This window comes from Branchiostoma belcheri, unplaced genomic scaffold (assembly GCF_001625305.1).
Source record: "Branchiostoma belcheri isolate BF01 breed outbred unplaced genomic scaffold, Haploidv18h27 scaffold97, whole genome shotgun sequence".
In the NCBI taxonomy this organism is placed as follows: domain Eukaryota; kingdom Metazoa; phylum Chordata; class Leptocardii; order Amphioxiformes; family Branchiostomatidae; genus Branchiostoma; species Branchiostoma belcheri.
In genome coordinates, this window is record NW_017804653.1 from 323,446 (window position 1) to 341,602 (window position 18,157).

The following is an 18,157-nucleotide window of genomic DNA, read 5'->3' on the forward strand; positions in this document are numbered from 1 at the left end:
CCGCCGGGTGTGTCGCTCCTGAGAATCTGAGGAGCAGCAAATTAAATTGGTGCGGCCTAATGGGTCTAAAACGTACCAGAAGACAGCAAGCCCGGGCCCGACCAGCAGCGGCATCGCTGTCAAAAAATACTGGATCGCTGCCGAAGCCTCCAAGTGTTTTAACTTGTTCAGTTGACATTCTGCTGAAGTCCGGTTGATTCAATTCAGACTTCACACCTACATGTAGATTGAACATACAACTGACATTAGACAAGACTAGGTGTTATTTCCTACATGTAGTGTAAACAATTTCTCCGTTGTTTCCCTCTAGTTGTTGTGTAATTGTAAAAAAAACATTACAACATTTTTTGGTTTTGATCAAAACTGCCCGATCTTCGCTTCCACAGGAAAACGCTGCCCACCGTTCATGACCTTTACTTAAAACATTGTCCATTTATGAAGCCTGTACGTAGTGGTGCATACCGGTTCACTGGACTTGGATCCGGACTTGTAAACATGTTTAGGTTCAAGTCCAAAAAAACCTAAAAGTCAAGAACCGAGTCCGGACTTATTACCATATAAGACCATTTCACATACCCCTTTTCTTTTTAAACCACCTAAAACCTTCCGTAGATTCCAAAATCTTTGCTGCAAAATGAAGAAAACATTGCCATCGGGCATCGTCAAGTACCAGCCTCCATTTTATGTGGCCAAAGTTTCACCCAGACAACATTGCAAGGTTGCCAACATGCAATTTTGTATATGCCATGGGTTTAGGTCTGGACTTAAGTCCGGACCTGAACCTAAACCTCTGGACTTGAATCCGGACCTGAACCTGAAATTGGGTTTAGGTATGCATCACTACCTGTACGTAGCACGTATTTGCTAATGATACAGAAAAATCTTTTCTGTTCAAACTGTGGCAAACTTGTTTAACTGCCAAGGACGAATTAAGCGACATAGCTCATGTGAGGAAAACTGAAAAGTATGAAATTGTTAGACTCACCAAAATTCGCTAAGAAATCAAAGTAGCGTGACTTGTTCACCTCCGCGTCTCGCCCTCAAGTGCGCGGGCCGCGAGCTGGGACGGAGATTTGTAGGCAGCTCATTATCTATGCAGGGACCTTTAGCGTCAAGAATTGTAGGCGTGGCCGGTAATTGACTGCCTCGTCCGACGTGACGTTGTTAAATACGTCACTAGCTTGAAATAATTAATTAAATGAATCAAAGATGATGTTTCCTAAAATTTTAGTTTTTGATAATGTTACAAAATGTGATAAAACGGCGAATTCGTAAGGTTGGCAAACTTCTGAATCGCAGACACCATGCTTTTCTTATGACCTTTTGTCCTTCTGAAGTTCCTAACATCGTAATGCCGGATCTGTGTAATAAATCATGTCAGGAAACGCCAACTACATGTAGTCCAGCGAAAGAAATCCTGTGCGCGACACAACAGGTATGGACTCGGACTGGCATGCCACACATACATCGTTTTTTTTTTTTGTGGAGAATTTTGAACAAAAATTGAGGTTTGAATAAGAATTCATATCGTTTTGGGTACTTTTGAGAACATAGAGGCTACTGAGCGATAGTGCTCCCCACGTGCACAAAGTCGTCAGACGAGTCATATGTGACAAGATAAATGACATCCTGGGGAGCTCCACCCATTCTTGGCCTTACCCATAACCGACAACAGCAATTAACCATTTATGTGTAATTATCTGTGGTAGTGACCTGTGCCAACCCTGAGGATCCCTTGACAGCTCTACCCTTCCTATTCATAACCAACGACTATAACAAAAGTCAAACTGTCTAATTATCTGTGCAGTTAGACAAGTGACCTGTACCAACCCTTCCCCAAACCTGTACGTGAGACTGTCATACTGCATTCTTGAGTACCTTATCATTTACTGTTTAACCAACCTAATTTGGTATTGACCATACAATACCATCTTTAATCGACAACGGATGTGTTATATCCGATGATAAGGCCAAAGCTGACACTTTCAATCAGTATTTTGCGTCACAAACATACCTAAACACAATGGGTGCCTCTCTTCCCCAATTCGTACCCAGGACTGAGTGTACTCTTGATTGTATTACTTGTTCTCCAGCCGAAGTGTATCAAGTCCTGTGTAACCTTGACATAAGTAAGGCCACAGGTAATAGACTGCTTAAACACATTGCCCCATCCTTGGCTGAGCCATTATCCAACCTGTTTAACTAATATCAGTTCAGGGTGGTTGTTTTCCAACAATTTGGAAGCCTTCGCATGTAGTTCCAATCCACAAGAAAGGCGACAAACAAGCCAAGACAAATTACAGGCCCATTTCTCTTTTATGTTGTATATCGAAAGTCTTTGAAAGAATTGTCTACATGCCGCTGTCTTCTTACCTCCTGCAAAACAAACTGCTCACTGATAGAAACTCTGGGTTTTCCCCTGGGGACTCCACAATAAACTCATTGACATATCTAACTCACAATGTGCATCTTGCACTTGACAAAGGACTTGATACACGCGCTGTCTTTCTAGATATATCCAAAGCGTTTGACAAAGTATGGCATGTGGGGTTAATTTTCAAATTAGAGCAACTAGGAATAACCGGATCTCTTCTAGCTTGGATCTCTTCTTATTTAAACGACCGACAGCAGCGTGTCGTGATCAACGGCACCTGTTCTGATTGGGCACCTGTTGATGCGGGCGTGCCACAGGGCTCGCTCTTAGGGCCATTGCTTTTTCTCGTTTTTATTAACGATTTAGTGGACGACTTGGAAACAGACGGCCGTCTATTCGCCGACGATACTTCACTGACCGAAGTTGTTAGAGATCCTGTTATTTCAGCCGATAGACTAAACAATGATCTCAAAATAGTGGAAAACTGGGCGGACCAATGGCTGGTGACCTTTAACCCACTCAAAACTGAACTAATGACATTTTCATCCAAACGTATAAAAATTGCCCACCCACCATTGTATTTCAAAGGAGTTCAGTTAATTGAAGTCCCTTCTCACAAACACCTCGGCCTACACCTTACCCCTAATCTATCATGGTCATTACATGTTTCAATTATAACTTCTTCTGCGATGAAACGGATTAACCTTTTAAAAAGAATAGCAACCTTTGTTCCACGAAAAACTCTAGGAACTTTATATAAGGTAATGATAAGGCCATTACTGGAGTATGCCGACGTTGTTTGGGAAGGATTAACTGATAAAGACTCTGACTTAATTGAATCTGTTCAACTCAATGCAGCTCGGATATGTACTGGCGCAATGAGAGGAACAAATAGTAACAGCATTTTGTCCGAGGTTGGCTGGGAAACAATGTCATGTAGACGTCAAAAGCACAAACTTGTAAACTTTTACAAAATCATCAATGAATTAGCACCAAAATACTTACAAGAATTGGTACCACTACAAACCGGTGACTCCACCCCATACAGTCTCCGTACAGATCAGAATTACGTCTTAATTCCTGCTAGAACTGAGAAATTCAAAAAATCTTTTCTGCCTACTTCCATTGCTTCCTGGAACAACCTGCCGTTAACTACACGAGCATCTACATCGATTGCCATCTTTAAAAAAGAGTTGGAGACTTATCACAGTCCTCGCACTCAACCTCACTTCTCCCATGGTCCGAGAAACCCAGCTATTCGCCTTACCAGACTTAGACTCAACCGCAGTCAGTTAAACTTTCACCTGTTCCAACATCAATGTGTGCCCAGTCCTGCGTGTAAATGTGGTCACTCCAACGAAACAGCTGTACACTACTTCTTACACTGCCCACTGTATAATGACGAACGTAATCATGATAACATCTTTAACTTACATCCTGCCATTTGACATAAATAACACCACCGACAGCACCTTATGTTCAACTGTTCTCAGGGGTAACCCCTCATTGTCATTTGCCAACAATTGTAAAATATTTGATGTGGTTTTCAACTTTATTTTGCAGACAGGACGTTTTGCTTGATTTATTTGATTATGATTTGTACACCAGCTCTTTATGTCTGTTCCTATTACTGTTACTACTCTGTTCCCTTTATGTGTGAGGAGAGGGCTTATATAAGTTTTCAACTTGCTGCCCGATCCTCAAAAAATAAATGTGAACTAGAAAGGCCAATATTTGCTTTGGAGCAAATATAGCGATGGGTTCACCACATTTTACCACATGGCAGGGAAAGAATGAGAAACACAAGGGAAAACAATGCTTTACATTGATATAACTATAGTATGAAGTAACATACAACTAAGACTACAACAGTTGGATAGCTATTCCCTACATTATTGGTTAGGATTGCATAATGCAAACTGTTGATTTTCAAGATAAAAAGAAGCGTTCATAGCCCGCATTCCAATGCTGGAGCAGGAAAGCTTAAAATACCTACCAAAACACTTGAATACAGACATACTGTCAGTATGGCATGGCTCTGTGCAGGTGTAAATGAAGTTAAGCCAGTTAAATCCCAACAGCCAATCAGCAAGGAGAATAGAGGAAAGCTGCATGCCTATTGGTTGATGCCTTGCATGCCATTGTGATGACTCATGTCCAAATGTGGTAAACACTGCACACTTACACAGTAATACATTAGCTATTACACAGCCAAAAAACTCAAATAAAACCATTCTAAAAGCCTGTATCACAATAATTTAAAAAACGCCTAGGGGTATTTGCCCACTGTACCTCCATACCAAATTTCAGGACCTTAGGCCCTAAAATGAAGAAGCTGAATCCATTTAAAGATATGGCAGGAGGAGAAGGAGGAGGAGGAGAAGAAGAAGAAGAAACATCAGAAAAAGCAATATGGTTTCACCACACCACTTCGTGGTGTGGTGAACCCATAATAAAATAAAATAAACCTATATGCTACACAACATCGCGCGCTTTGCCCCCATACTTTATACGTTATGTAGTCATGTTGTTGCTGCCATTGTCATTGAATGGTTGATTGTCATTTCATGGTATAGTCACTGTGATGAATTGTGTAGTCAGTGAGGCTTTGTAAATTTATTTAGTACTCACAGTGCTTGATATATACAGTCCCTCAGTTGTTGTGATCCTATGTAGAATGTTGAATGAACTTGAGAATTAGAAATACTACTAAAAAAATTTATTACTTGGTTATACAACACAGTACCAGTGACTCATGGATCATTCTACTCTAGCAGGTGATTCAGAGTCACAACTGGGTGGACACCTGGGCTTAAGAGGGAGTGGAGGGTACTATATTTCTTTCTTTATTTATTTCTTTATTTGAATTTACCACATGCAAAAACAAGTGGAAGGGAGGACAAAACAGGTGTATCAATGCCTTTACAAGTTGTCCTCCCAAACCTGAAATGATAATACAAAACAATACGGAACCAAGTCAAACAATAAACATTAGGCATAAGACATCAAAAATCAGTAGACATGAAATATACAATTCGGTAAAAGTTATACAGAGAATTGATTATGTACAAAAATTATCAAATGTCATTATGTACAGATTAAAAAGCTAATTATGATACTAATGCGGCCTTAAAGCAGTGCATGAGGCACACCCACAAGATGTGGACCAGGAGCAGGGAACGTCGATATTGAACTGGGTGTCAAATCTCATAAACGTGGCTCTCACAAGCGATCGCTTGAATGTCAAGATGTTGGACATTTCAGAGGCTTGAACCCCAATATTACGGAGGACAGGACTCAGCTGATTCCAGATGGTGACCAGCCTTGGTAATATTGTAAGAAGAGCTGAAGGCTGATGTCCTTACTCTAATGGGGGTAAGCATGTGCGATCTGAGGTATCTAGAGGGTCTGGAAGGGAAGGATACATACTTGTGAACAATTGGTTTAGACTTAATAAACACCATGACGTCGCAAACTTCACGCCTGTGTGCAAGAGGCAACCCTGTACGATATGGAGGGACTCTAGTACAACATCTGGGCCCTGCATGGACAAGAACTGCCAGACTCAGAAGAGAATGGAGTCAGTCAAGGGAGAGGTTTCTCCACGGGAGTGAAATGGTGATTCAGGTTTGGCCATTTACATGAAAGTTTGGTACAGTGCTTTGATAATAAGTCAAGGTTAATGTCTACTACTGATTCTCATTTTAGATTTTCAGTCACTCTATTCAGGGCTTGAAATTCATTTTTGGGAATAGGTGCACTGGTGCACCCAACCTAAAATATAAGGTGCACAAAAAAATTTTGGGGTGCACCATATGAATGAAAAACTAATTACAGATCTTACTAAAACTTGAATCTAAAATTGGAGCTAATTTACAACAAAGACTTTTTGTTATTTTTCTGACACTTGTATGCCAAGAATATCCTGCATACTATTATACATTTGATATGTACAAAATACCTACAAAAATATTTGGGTGCACCCACAGACAAAAAATGTTTCAGGAGTGAATGGAGTCCTTTTTATCTTGTCCTCTTGCTGAATCTTAACTTAAAAATGTCTGAGATCCAAGCAAAGGCATTGGTGTGGCCCTAATATTTGCGCAAGATGGATACAAAGTAACCCTCATTTGACACAACAATCTGCCCCTCCCCACCTGTAGCTAAACGGTAAGGGTTCCGCACGTAAGCGACAGTGCGGATGTGTTTTCCCTCAGCTGTGAACATCTCTAATTTGCTGTTCCAAACATCACCCACAATTACATGGCCAGATTTGTCCAGAGAGATTCCCCAGGGCGTGAACCAATCTCCTGCTTTACTGTCAAAACTGGAAAGGTAGACTCCGTTCTTGTCGTACTTTTGAACAGTCATGCTTGGCTTGTGAGTGATGAAGACGTTTCCTTTCTCATCCATGGCAATAGACTGCCAAGAGTCTTGAACTCCTGCAGTTGACCCAAACTTGCTCAATTTTGGCACCTGTGTCGGTGTGTAAGTAGGTCTAAACCACACGGCCTCCATGCGCCTGTATCTTGGAATACTTGTTAAATATTGAGTTGCATGTACTGCTATTGTTAGTATGATTCTGTCAGAAATTTTGTTCCAGGCAAGCCCAGAGATTCCAAGTCCACTGCTGAAAGTACACTTAGAAAGGACATGGCCCTCTTTGCTATACTGACGGACGGTATGTCCAGTAAAAGCATTTATCAAATGACCTGCGTACAAAGCTACCCACAGGGTATCGCTTCGGCCGGTGGATATGGCATGTGGTTTTAAGTTTCCCGTGGAAAAACTGCGAAGGAAAACTCCCGTCATGCTGAAGACTTGGATTCGTCTGTTGCCCTCGTCAGTCACAAATATCTCGTTAGTCGAGGACACGGCCACTCCTCCCGCGGTCTGAACTTGCCGGGTCCGTTTCCGGCCCCACCAAATTTGACCCTGTCATTATTTCCTGCTTGTAAAACAATAGTAAAACACTTAGTGAAGTGGGCACCATTTTTTAGACTAAAGATCCTCATAAAAACTAAAGCAAGACCAACAATATACCACTAAATAAAGACATCAGACAATAAAAACTGACACTGATAATTGGCTAAAAAAGGTGTTTAGGTCCAGGTTTGGTGTCTTAGGCCACAGCAAGTAATTTTTGTGGATGACATCAGTGCGCGCAGTAATTTTCGCCTGATTTTGGAAAAAAAAACAGAAATTTTGTTTCCCTATGACAGTGGTCAACATGCCGAAAATTGGCAAAGGTATCTGTTGCCATCCCGGAAGGTGGATGGCAGATAACTTTAAAGAGGAGACAAGAAAAAGCTCTGATTTAATGTTTTGTTTCTTTCTTTGATGCAGTGATATGTGAAGCTGGCTGTGTATATGTGATGTTCCCACTGATTAAAAACCATTTGAACAATGATTGAATCAAAATTTTAGAATGTAGGAACCTTGTTTTTTTCGGCCTGCCTTGTTTTTTTTTCCGCACTCGCATTAGATTTGGTGTCTGCAGACTGAGGATCTCATCCATAAAATCTACTTGCTGTGGCCTTACTACTGTACCTATAACTATAGGCACACATTAATTTTGCTTCCATAAGAAGAGAAAATACTTTGTTGTGCCCACCTGTACAGTGATAAGTTACCTCCAGGTATTTCTTGTTGTGTGGACAGGGGTCAACAATGTGCTTTATAATTACCGGTATTGTCACCTTACAATGTTTGTAGCCCTGGCATTTTTGTCTTACAGTGGACTGGGTCCTGCGTGAGAACAAATACAAGATCAAGGTCAAGTACTGTAATTCCTGATTTTTTCACTGTACTTTATATCACTAGTTTTCACTGTCACTTCTGAACTTATCATTACAGTTAACAAGTAATTCCTGGACTTTCCCGCACCTGTGAATATGTAGTTCCGTAAACATGTCCATTTTTCTCAGATCATGAAATTTTGCTACCGTGAACATAAAGTGAATTACAGTACATTAAAACTGTCAATATTTGTAAGGGAAAGCTAATTTTTTAAAAATCCAATTGACACTTTTAAAAGGTGAAATATTAAATGTAAAAATCAGATAGGTGTATGTACAAAATAATACTAAAAATCTGCAGGTCTTTCACAATAATTCCCTGCAAAAGTTACGATACATCTCAACTACCTCAACTATAACTTACAGTACAAATGTCTGTTGCACTTTAATTGTAATAAAAAGAGTATAAGAAAGTTACTGTATCTTATCACTAGTGTGTGTTTGCACATACATGTTTCATGTGCTTCTAGTCTATGTATTACACAAACACTTGTACCGTATTCCACAATTACAGAAAAGTATGGGAATAAAGGAGTCACATATTTAGAAAATTGTGGGAAGCAAGCAGATCTAGTTTCTGTTGGAACCATGATATGCATGAACCTAGTTTGGTAAGAATAAAAATCGCAAGCTCAAACTCTGAAATAAATGAAGACCAGTTGTTATTGCCTTCGACGAGAAGGCTGTGAAATCGTTTCGGCACTGTTTGGCAGATAATGAACGATAAATCTTGAAGGAATGGTCCGAGGTTCACGAATTTTAGGCAGGTTGTCTTTGGGATGGCCATTGTCAAGGCCAAAAATGTACTTCGTGGGAAGTTCCTACATCACTGCAGTTACCATTTGTGTTTGACTTTTTCCTTGTTAACAAGATAACTTGAGAATCCTTAAATGGATGTTCATGATTTTTAGTTGGCAAGTTACCGTTGAAAATACCAAGGTCAAGTTTGGAAAAGGGCCTTGTGGGGGGTCCCCACGTCATTAAATTAGACCTTTTGTGTTGGTCATTTTTTTAGAATTGTAGTTGCAATCGAGCATCTAGAGGACTGATCTTTCAGAGGATGGGATTGGATTAGGAATGGTGCTCCTACTTGTCGTTTTTCTGTTTACAGTTGGTGTCACATCTCCGGAACCATCTACATCCACAGCGAGGATCTTTCTCCCTCCGACCGTAGAAGGCGTCGTCAATCACGATCAACTCGCCCGCTGCACAAGCCAGCCACATGGTACTCTCCTCGCATTTTTTATCTGTATCAGTGATAGCATCTTACCTTTAGGCCACACCAATCCAAGTTAGTTCTTTCATTTTCTCTGAAAAACTACAAAGCAACTGTCCAGTGAAAAAAAAGCAAATTAAAAAAAAAAAACATTTTCAGAACCAACCTCATCCTTACTATCATTAGTATTATAGATGCTGCGCCAAGCATTTTTTTTAATTTCAAAATGTACAAAGAAAAACTAGATTTGTCGTGTAATATACCAGTACCCAGTATGAAATGATAATAAACAATCTGGATAAAATGTAGTACTACACAATTGTAGGAAGCACATCAAGCAACTTAAATATTTTCCATCAGTTAAAAATAAAAAAGCCTTGTAATGAAAATCAGTAGAATATGGAGATTGCAAATTATACTGAAAATGGAAGCTCAGTGATCTATTTTTTAAATCACTTTGAGAAAAATAGAAGAGAGCAATTCCAAGAAAAGCAGAATGGAGCAATTCTAAGAACCAAATGATTAAATTGGTATGGGTTTGGCTTAGACCGTAGATCTACCAACCATGGTATATTCATGGAAAAAACAGTGTTGTTTTCCATCTTTTGCTGCTTAAAGATCCGTTTTCTTTAGTTTGAGTGATAGCATTGTTGTATCGAAAATTTTGATAAGGTTGATAGTATAGTCAAAATTTCAATAATACCTTAATAGGAGACAATATGTGTATGTTAATATTACTTGTGTACTTACTTATTTTGTAGTTGGGTGGGTTGGTGCTATCAATAACCCAAGGGATGGGTGGGTTGGTACCATCGATAGTACCAAGGATGGGTGGGTTGGTACCATTGACAGTTTCAAGGATGGGTGGGTTAGTATCATCGATAGTTTCAAGGATGGGTGGGTTGGTACCATCAATAGTACCAAGGGTGGGTGGGTTGGTACCATTGACAGTTTCAAGGATGGGTGGGTTGGTACCATCGATAGTACCAAGGGTGGGTGGGTTAGTACCATTGATGCCCCCATGGGTGGGTAGCTTGGTACCATTGATACTCTCAAGAATTTTTGGGTTGGTACCATCAGTGTTTTGGATGATAGCTACAGTGTATTTAGTTGTGCTTGCCACTTCTGTTTCATTCAATGTGGTCAAGTTGATGCCTTCTTGCATAGGACTAGCCTGGAAAAAACAGGAACAGGAAGAAATGTAAAATTACTGTCAGGACAGTGTGTGATGGTAGCTCGGTACCAGGGACAGTGTGTGATGGTAGTTCAGTACCAGGGACAGTGTGTGATGGTAGTTCAGCACCAGGGACAGTGTGTGATGGTAGTTCAGCACCAGGGACAGTGTGTGATGGTAGTTCAGCACCAGGGACAGTGTGTGATGGTAGTTCAGCACCAGATGGTAGTTCAGCACCAGGGACAGTGTGTGGTGGTAGTTCAGTACCAGGGACAGTATCTGATGGTAGTTCAGCACCAGGGACAGTGTGTGATGGTAGTTCAGCACCAGGGACAGTGTGTGATGGTAGTTCAGCACCAGAGACAGTGTGTGATGGTAGTTCAGCACCAGGGACAGTGTGTGATGGTAGTTCAGCACCAGGGACAGTGTGTGATGGTAGTTCAGCACCAGGGACAGTGTGTGATGGTAGTTCAGCACCAGGGACAGTGTGTGATGGTAGTTCAGCACCAGGGACAGTGTGTGATGGTAGTTCAGCACCAGAGACAGTGTGTGATGGTAGTTCAGCACCAGGGACAGTGTGTGATGGTAGTTCAGCACCAGAGACAGTGTGTGGTGGTAGTTCAGCACCAGGGACAGTGTGTGATGGTAGTTCAGCACCAGTTACAGTGTGTGATGGTAGTTCAGCACCAGGGACAGTGTGTGGTGGTAGTTCAGCACCAGGGACAGTGTGTGATTGTAGTTCAGCACCAGGGAAAGTGTGTGATAAAGTGAGAACCTTTGATGTGCCTTTTGTACACTTAGGATACGGCATATACTTGACATAATTCATACTGGTCAGGAAAAATACATCAACTAATAATAAGTACATCACTTATTTGAAATTTTGAAGTCAGTTAGAGAAGCTAAGTTGCTAGGAAAGGCAGTAATTTAAAAGCTAGTTCATATTTAGGTTTTGCTGACATTCCACCTCATTTTATGTTACTAATACTAGTAATTGTGCATCTAAACTTTGTCCAGTGCATGTAGTAACATTTTTAGGTTAGGTGCACCACTGTGCACCAGTGTACCCACTCCCGAATATGAATTTCGAGCCCTGCAAAAAAGTTTTGCTTCTTAGGTTGGTACTCATATATATATCGGGTGGCTAATGGGAGTAATGAATAAATGAAACAATATTTACTATGTAAAACTCAAACTGTTGATTTGAGCTCTGACGAGATGTTGACCTTACCTTTTGCATTACCTGTGTATGGTAATAATAGGCTCCTGTGATGATTCCATATACTGTCATCCCAGTTAAGAATAGGACAAGCACCAAAGCAGCCGGAAAGCTTTTATTCACCACTGCATAACAGCCTTTCCAGAACAAATTTGTAAAATTGTGTTTCAGATATGCAAGGCACAGACGCAATAAACGAGTAACCAGGAAATAAAAGAACCAGCAGACAATATTTGATTGTGACAACAGTTACTTAAAAATGTATGGATCTACATCTTAACACTCAAGTCATAAAACAAAACTAGTCACCTCAGTCCGTCACCTTACCATGGGTTTACGGAAAAACTAGAGTGCCTGCCAGGCCTCTCTACCTGGCCTGGCTAGCACGTCAGGCTACTCAGATGAGACATCGAAGTAGCTGCGCCCTCTAGTGAAATGCATGGAAATTCTCTTTACACTGGTACTGCAGGGAAAGATGGTAAGATGGTATTTTTTAGGCTACCAACAGCTGTGTGGTCACACTCTGTTCTGATGCAAGGAACACACTTAGGCCCCTGTGTGCTCCTAGTAACTGCGAGATTCGTTCCCATGTTACTGTTACTTTTGTTATTACCCTTTGCTAATTAAAACTTCGAACAAATAATTACATGTAGATCAGTTTATTTCTGCTCTCCCTTTTAGATATCTTGCTGTGTGTAATTTTGACCCAAAATGTACCAGTGTAATGGGGGTGTAGTTTCCATGCATTCAGTTAGAGGGCGCAGGTGCTTGGATGTCTTAGCTTTCGTCATGGTATGAATGAGAAGATCAGAGTAGCCTGTCATGCTAGCCAGGCAAGGTAGCCAGGCCTGGCAGGCACCTAGGTTCTTCCGTAAACCCCCTTACCGTGACGTTCCTTAACGTTTGGAGGATTGTGAATCTTGTGTGCATCAGAGTCAGGCCTGGTGTCATCTGAAGCCTGCTGGGGATCCGGTCTGTTCACCGGTTTTTGATGTTCCTCTGCATTTGTAGGATTGCGAAGGTCGTGTACATGTACTTGTACATTGGCATCATGACTAGCCTGTTGGCAGATGTTTTCTCCGTACATCGGGTTCGAAAATTCTTTGCGGTGGGGACCTCGAGGCCTGGTATAACAAGCCGTTGTGGTGTTCATGAGATAGTTTTCGTGATCGGATATGTTTGCAACAGCGTAAGGTTCCAATAAATTGTCAATATCGTCAGCCACTGCACTTTCTTCCTGCATGACTGTAGGTTCAAATTCTCCGTCCATGTTTTCAATTATAGCGTTAGCATCTTCTTCATTATCCCCTGAGTCAGTGTACACGGCAGAGTTTTCAGCTTTGGTCGTGTCAGATACAGAATATACAAGAGTGTCTTCTGGGGTGGGGACGTCGGGCTGACTTGCACAACTTGTATGTTTAACTTCCTCTCCAGCCGTGTACAGGACATTCTGATCAGTGCGTAGGTTTTCTTCATTTTGCTCTGGGCTTGTTGGCTCCTCTGGATGGTTTGTATGATATACTGGATTGTTCTCTTCTCTGATGGACTGATTCATTGCGCCTATATTGTCGACTCTATTGGCAGAATGAGAATGAGATGTACAATTTTTTTTGCTACAAATGGACAGTATTTACTTGCTGAAGGAAAACATATTCGTTTTTGCTCTGTTTCCTCTTTAATGTTCTTCTCCAAACAAATAAGGTCAATGACTTGAATCAGACATCTGTCACCATGGTAACTGGTGTTAGGTTACATCATGTTGCAATTTTATAGCAGGAGGGATTTAGACTCCTGTCACTTATTTATTTATTTATTTATTTATTTATTCATCTTAAGGACGTATGGGTTGTCACTGTATATAATGTGAATGTGTTTGACTAAGAATTCACGAAGCAGGCCATAATGTGAAGGTAAACATTATGCATTAATGTTGCGTTGCAAAGCAAATGTTTCCATTCTATTTGCACATTGTGTTGTGTTGTGATAAGTGCGTTGGCTTCTTTAACGTGCGTGGGGTGTGGCTCTCCCAAACATTTTAAGTCCTATCCGAGGGATGTCCCTAATTGAAGCTAGGTACAGTACATCTCTCTTACACATGAGTAAAGTCGTGTAAAGTGCATTTCCCAAGAGCACAAGATTGGTGGCATTGGGCAGGATTCGAACCCTTGACCTCTTACAGGTGTGAGCCGAACACGCTACCGTTTCACCACACGATTATTTAATAGATACTTGGCTGCAGTTTTGCAGTAGAAGTAAACTACTAGTAGGGAGTTCTGCCTTCTGTGCCCAAAACACAGCAATTAGAAACCTACCGCCCCTTTAGCCTTAAAGGCCATAGCTATATATGACACTTTTACCTCTCAGTGTTCGAAATACCTGCCTGCAGTCTGCAATCTGCAGATAGATATTCAAGATTGCAGAAGAAAAAATTATACAATCTGCAATTTTGCAGAAGGAAAAATAGGCTCCAGATTCATTAGCTTTCAATTTAGCAAACTAAAACTTCCAGGCCCCAGGGACAGACTGTTCTGAAACAACAGGAGCTTCTTCACTAATTTGCATCATCCTTGTCTTGACTTGTCTAACTTTTGTTCCTTTTGGACTTCCAAAATATTGTCTTCACTAATTTGCATATCAATCCATAGTTCATGCTTATAAACCTGAAATTCTCCTGCAGTCTAGTAATGCTACTGTACAGATTTACAAAGCTATATATGATGTAAAAAGGAATTACTGTTTTGAGAAGGTTGTAGTATGGAGGCTTGTGTATTTGCAGAAAGGTTGTAATATGTAGGCTTGTGTATTTGCAGAAAGTATTTCCAAATTGCAGAACAAAATTTTGACTCTTCTGCAATATTGCAGAGTACTGAAAAAAAGTATTTCAACCACTGCCTCTTATCCACACATCTTTTTAGCCATTGGGTATTTCTTACTAGCAAGGAGGTTTTGCTCACTGCAAATTCTATTATTATTAAAGAGAACACTTCTAGGCACTAAACTAAGCACACTGGTGTCTGGAACAGCATGTCTTTGTCTACATGTAAGGCCACACCGATTTAATTTTATGGATGACATCCACGCGCGCATTGATTTTCGCCCGATCTCAAAAAAAAAAAAAGATCACGTATTCCGAGGCTCTGGCCTGGCTTTAGGCCTGGGTAGTGCATGGTGGTGATAACTCTGGTTGACGGCAGCCAGGCTACCGAAGCTCCAAGACTCAAGAACTCAGTACATACGTACAGCAGTGTCGATTCATATATTCCGCAAAAATCCAGCATGTGTCGGCCTGTCGTATACGTCGCTATGTAATGCGCCAAATTCACAATACCAGGTTTGTAATTCCTCGTGGTTTTTGTAGCATTTTTATCTTTGGCCGGATTTTTCTTTTTTCGCCCGCGCGCACTAGTTTGGGGGTCTTCAGAGGATGTCATCCATAAATTAAATCGGTGTGGCCTAAGTCAGAAACATCAATGCTGGAGACACTAGGAGAAGCAGGAGTTACGAAGGCTGGCTGGAAATGTAGTTCATGACTCAATTGCAACAACACTTACCGTTAGGTGAAGCCTTGAAAACTGCTAAGTACATACTGGACTATACTTGATCCAGCTGTCTTGGACTCTGTTCCTAGCAAAATTTCTGGTCAGGAGAAACTCGGCTTTCTGCAGACAGTGAGTCGCGGCAAAATTCTGTCAAATGACGGGAAAACGGCCGCTGGCTAGAACCCTGAAGTCGGCTCTGGGTGAGGTGTGCTGCTCCCAGCTGGTAGACTAATAAGTAGATTAAGGCCACACCAATTTAATTTGTTGGTTCCCGGAAAAAAATAAAACAGATCTAGGCATTGTATTATAGCCTCAAATGCTACGATAGGAGCCATGAAGTCAACACAAAAGGCTGGGTTAATATTCAAACAATGAATTTTGAACTTTTAATCAAACCACTGCATTGATAGATGGAAAAACTGTAACAACTAGGAAGAAAGGGACTTTCGTCAATGGTTGGGGGCAAAATATAAGCATTTTTGAGCTGATTCAGCACCAGAATCCTTTTTTTTAGTTCAGAAAAAAACGAAGAGGCGAATCCGAGAACCAACAAATAAAATTGGTGTGGCCTAAGAACTGCTTATGGCATGATGAAACAAGATGCAGTTTTTTTACTCTTTTCTTTTAATCTCATCTTGTGTTAATGTGCTATGAGTTGATTGGATGTTTATTAATTTTTTTGACGTAGGCCCACCCACACACTCAGACAATTATTCGATAGCAAAAATTCAGTCTTGTACAAAATTTGACTGATTTATAGATAGATATTAGATAGATAAGAAACTCTTAGCTTATGGCAAATTTCAAGTAGTTTTAGTGGGTACATGTATATCTGTCAATAATGCTATAGGATACATTTCTGAAATAATTTCACGACTAATTCCAGATGCAATTTCACCTTTAGTTGATTTTTTTTTTCATATTGTTCAATCCCATAGTTGTGCAGGAATGAACCCATTGATGTAGTGGAATCAACCATTCTTCTTCGTGGGGAGGTCCTGAATTTCGGCAGCACCACCAATGAATCGTCAATAAGGTAACTAACAGATAGCATCTTGACCATACTCATTCGGGTTAGCTTAGGGGTACTCCGGCCGGCCAGAGTTTGTTTGGCCCCCGATTGTAGAAGCCGGACTTATGAAAAATGTCCCGTTTCCCCTGTCCACTCTCACTCTGTGACCCAGCTGAAATAAATAAATAGAAATATTGTCAATTCTATGTCTTGAAAGAAGTGGGAGGGGCTTTCATTTTTATTTGATTTTTTTTTTCATTTTTATTTATTTACCCAGGGCAGTATGTTGCCATGTTGGCAATTTTCAAAACTCCATGCATTAGAATTGGTATATTCCAGGCAGCTATAATGGGAGAAATCTTGTTTCTGTAAGATGTAATAAAAGGCAATAAAGAAATCCTGTTTTTTCTTCCTACAGAAGACACAAAACTGAACGGAATGACCCCATGAGCAAGCCAGATGTTACTATCGAAGGGAACAGAAGCATGCAGTGACTATCATAGTATCATAACATAGTCAACTCTTTTATCTGATTCGTAATTGTTGTGCATCAGATCTTGTAAGTTGTCAGGATTTCTATCTAGAGAGAGAGAGTATACATGTATAATGATTGCATTTACTTGAGAGGTGAGAAGATGTTTTGTGAGACATTTTACTAGTATTTGTGTTCTCATTTTTGTTTCTTTAGTCCAAGGTTGATGGTGAAGTGTCGCAGGGATGTTTAGTATTAAAAAAAAGGACAATCTGAAAATCAGCACCAAGGTCAGAGTCAATCATATCAACTTGTGGCACTTCATCTGGTTTACTTCACACACGTCTACTATTTCTTTCTCTACATCAGTCTTCTTTTCTCTTTATCAACACTGCCATTTCCCCCTGTTTTGTTCTGAAGTAGGCCGCAATAGTTTCTATTCCAATTCCTCATATAGTTACTCGTACTATTACTGCTAGACACCATGGAGTATTTTACTGGTGGCTACAAGTATTCTTGGTGGTCTTAAGACATATGTTAGGAGACTGGTTTTTGTTCAGTCCAGACTTAAATTGAGTAATTTGTGGTTATGTAAGAGGATCATGAAAAGATATTGTAATAATTTAGACACTGGTGTATGATTATTGCATGCTTAATTACCAACCGTATAGAGGAAAATATGACAGCGTCATATAACATTGTTTTGAATTTATTAATCTTTTTCATATTTTCATATCAACTCTTGAAGACAATACAACCAGGCTTGAGACATGAGAGCAATAGATGTACCAATAATTTAATGAAGCATTCAAAAACAGACCATCACATCAAAACGATCCATACTAAACTGCCGAATGTGCGGAAGCCATGTCATAGGTCACACTGGCATTGTTAACTCTTCCAGTCTTGATGGTATATTAAATGAAGCACCAATGTCAGTAAGGCCATGTAACATGGAACTTGGTAAATAAAATGAGGATGAAAAAAGCACACTTGTATCGTTTGTATCATGTGTTTTTGCCTTGTACATGTAAGTCAGGCTATTCAGGCTGTTTGCCATTGATATTGTACTGGGGTTACAGCCAATTGAAAATAAGTTATTTTGTAAGACTTGAGCACTTAGTATTACCTCTTGGCAGGAAACCTTGTGTGAACAGCTCAAGTCAGGAGAGAAAAATGTTTTAGAAATTGTGCCATGCAATGTTAAGAATGCAAGCATTGAATGATACAGAAACTTTGGATAGATTAATTAATACATGTATGCTGAAGAATTGTCCCCATCCACTTCCATGGATTTCTTTCAGAAGGCTAGAATCTTTCATTTTCATCCTTTTTTCAAAAGGCTAGAATCTT

The 18,157-nt window shown here is 40.3% G+C and overlaps 1 long non-coding RNA gene across 6 annotated transcripts in view; it reads left to right on the forward strand.

Annotated features, from left to right (window-relative positions):
* LOC109461912 overlaps positions 1–17,797 on the forward strand; it is a 23,423-nt gene extending 5,626 nt beyond the window's left edge. The window contains exons 1-5 of one of the 6 annotated variants that reach the window (XR_002139723.1): positions 5,925–5,992; positions 8,112–8,149; positions 9,284–9,397; positions 16,259–16,356; positions 16,751–17,797. This is a non-coding gene — a long non-coding RNA (uncharacterized LOC109461912). Of the gene's footprint in view, positions 1–5,924; positions 6,002–8,111; positions 8,155–9,283; positions 9,398–16,258; positions 16,357–16,750 lie in introns of those variants that run through there. The other 5 variants (XR_002139726.1, XR_002139725.1, XR_002139724.1 and 2 more) reach the window with 5 other exon arrangements.
* Positions 17,798–18,157: the final 360 nt, after the last annotated feature.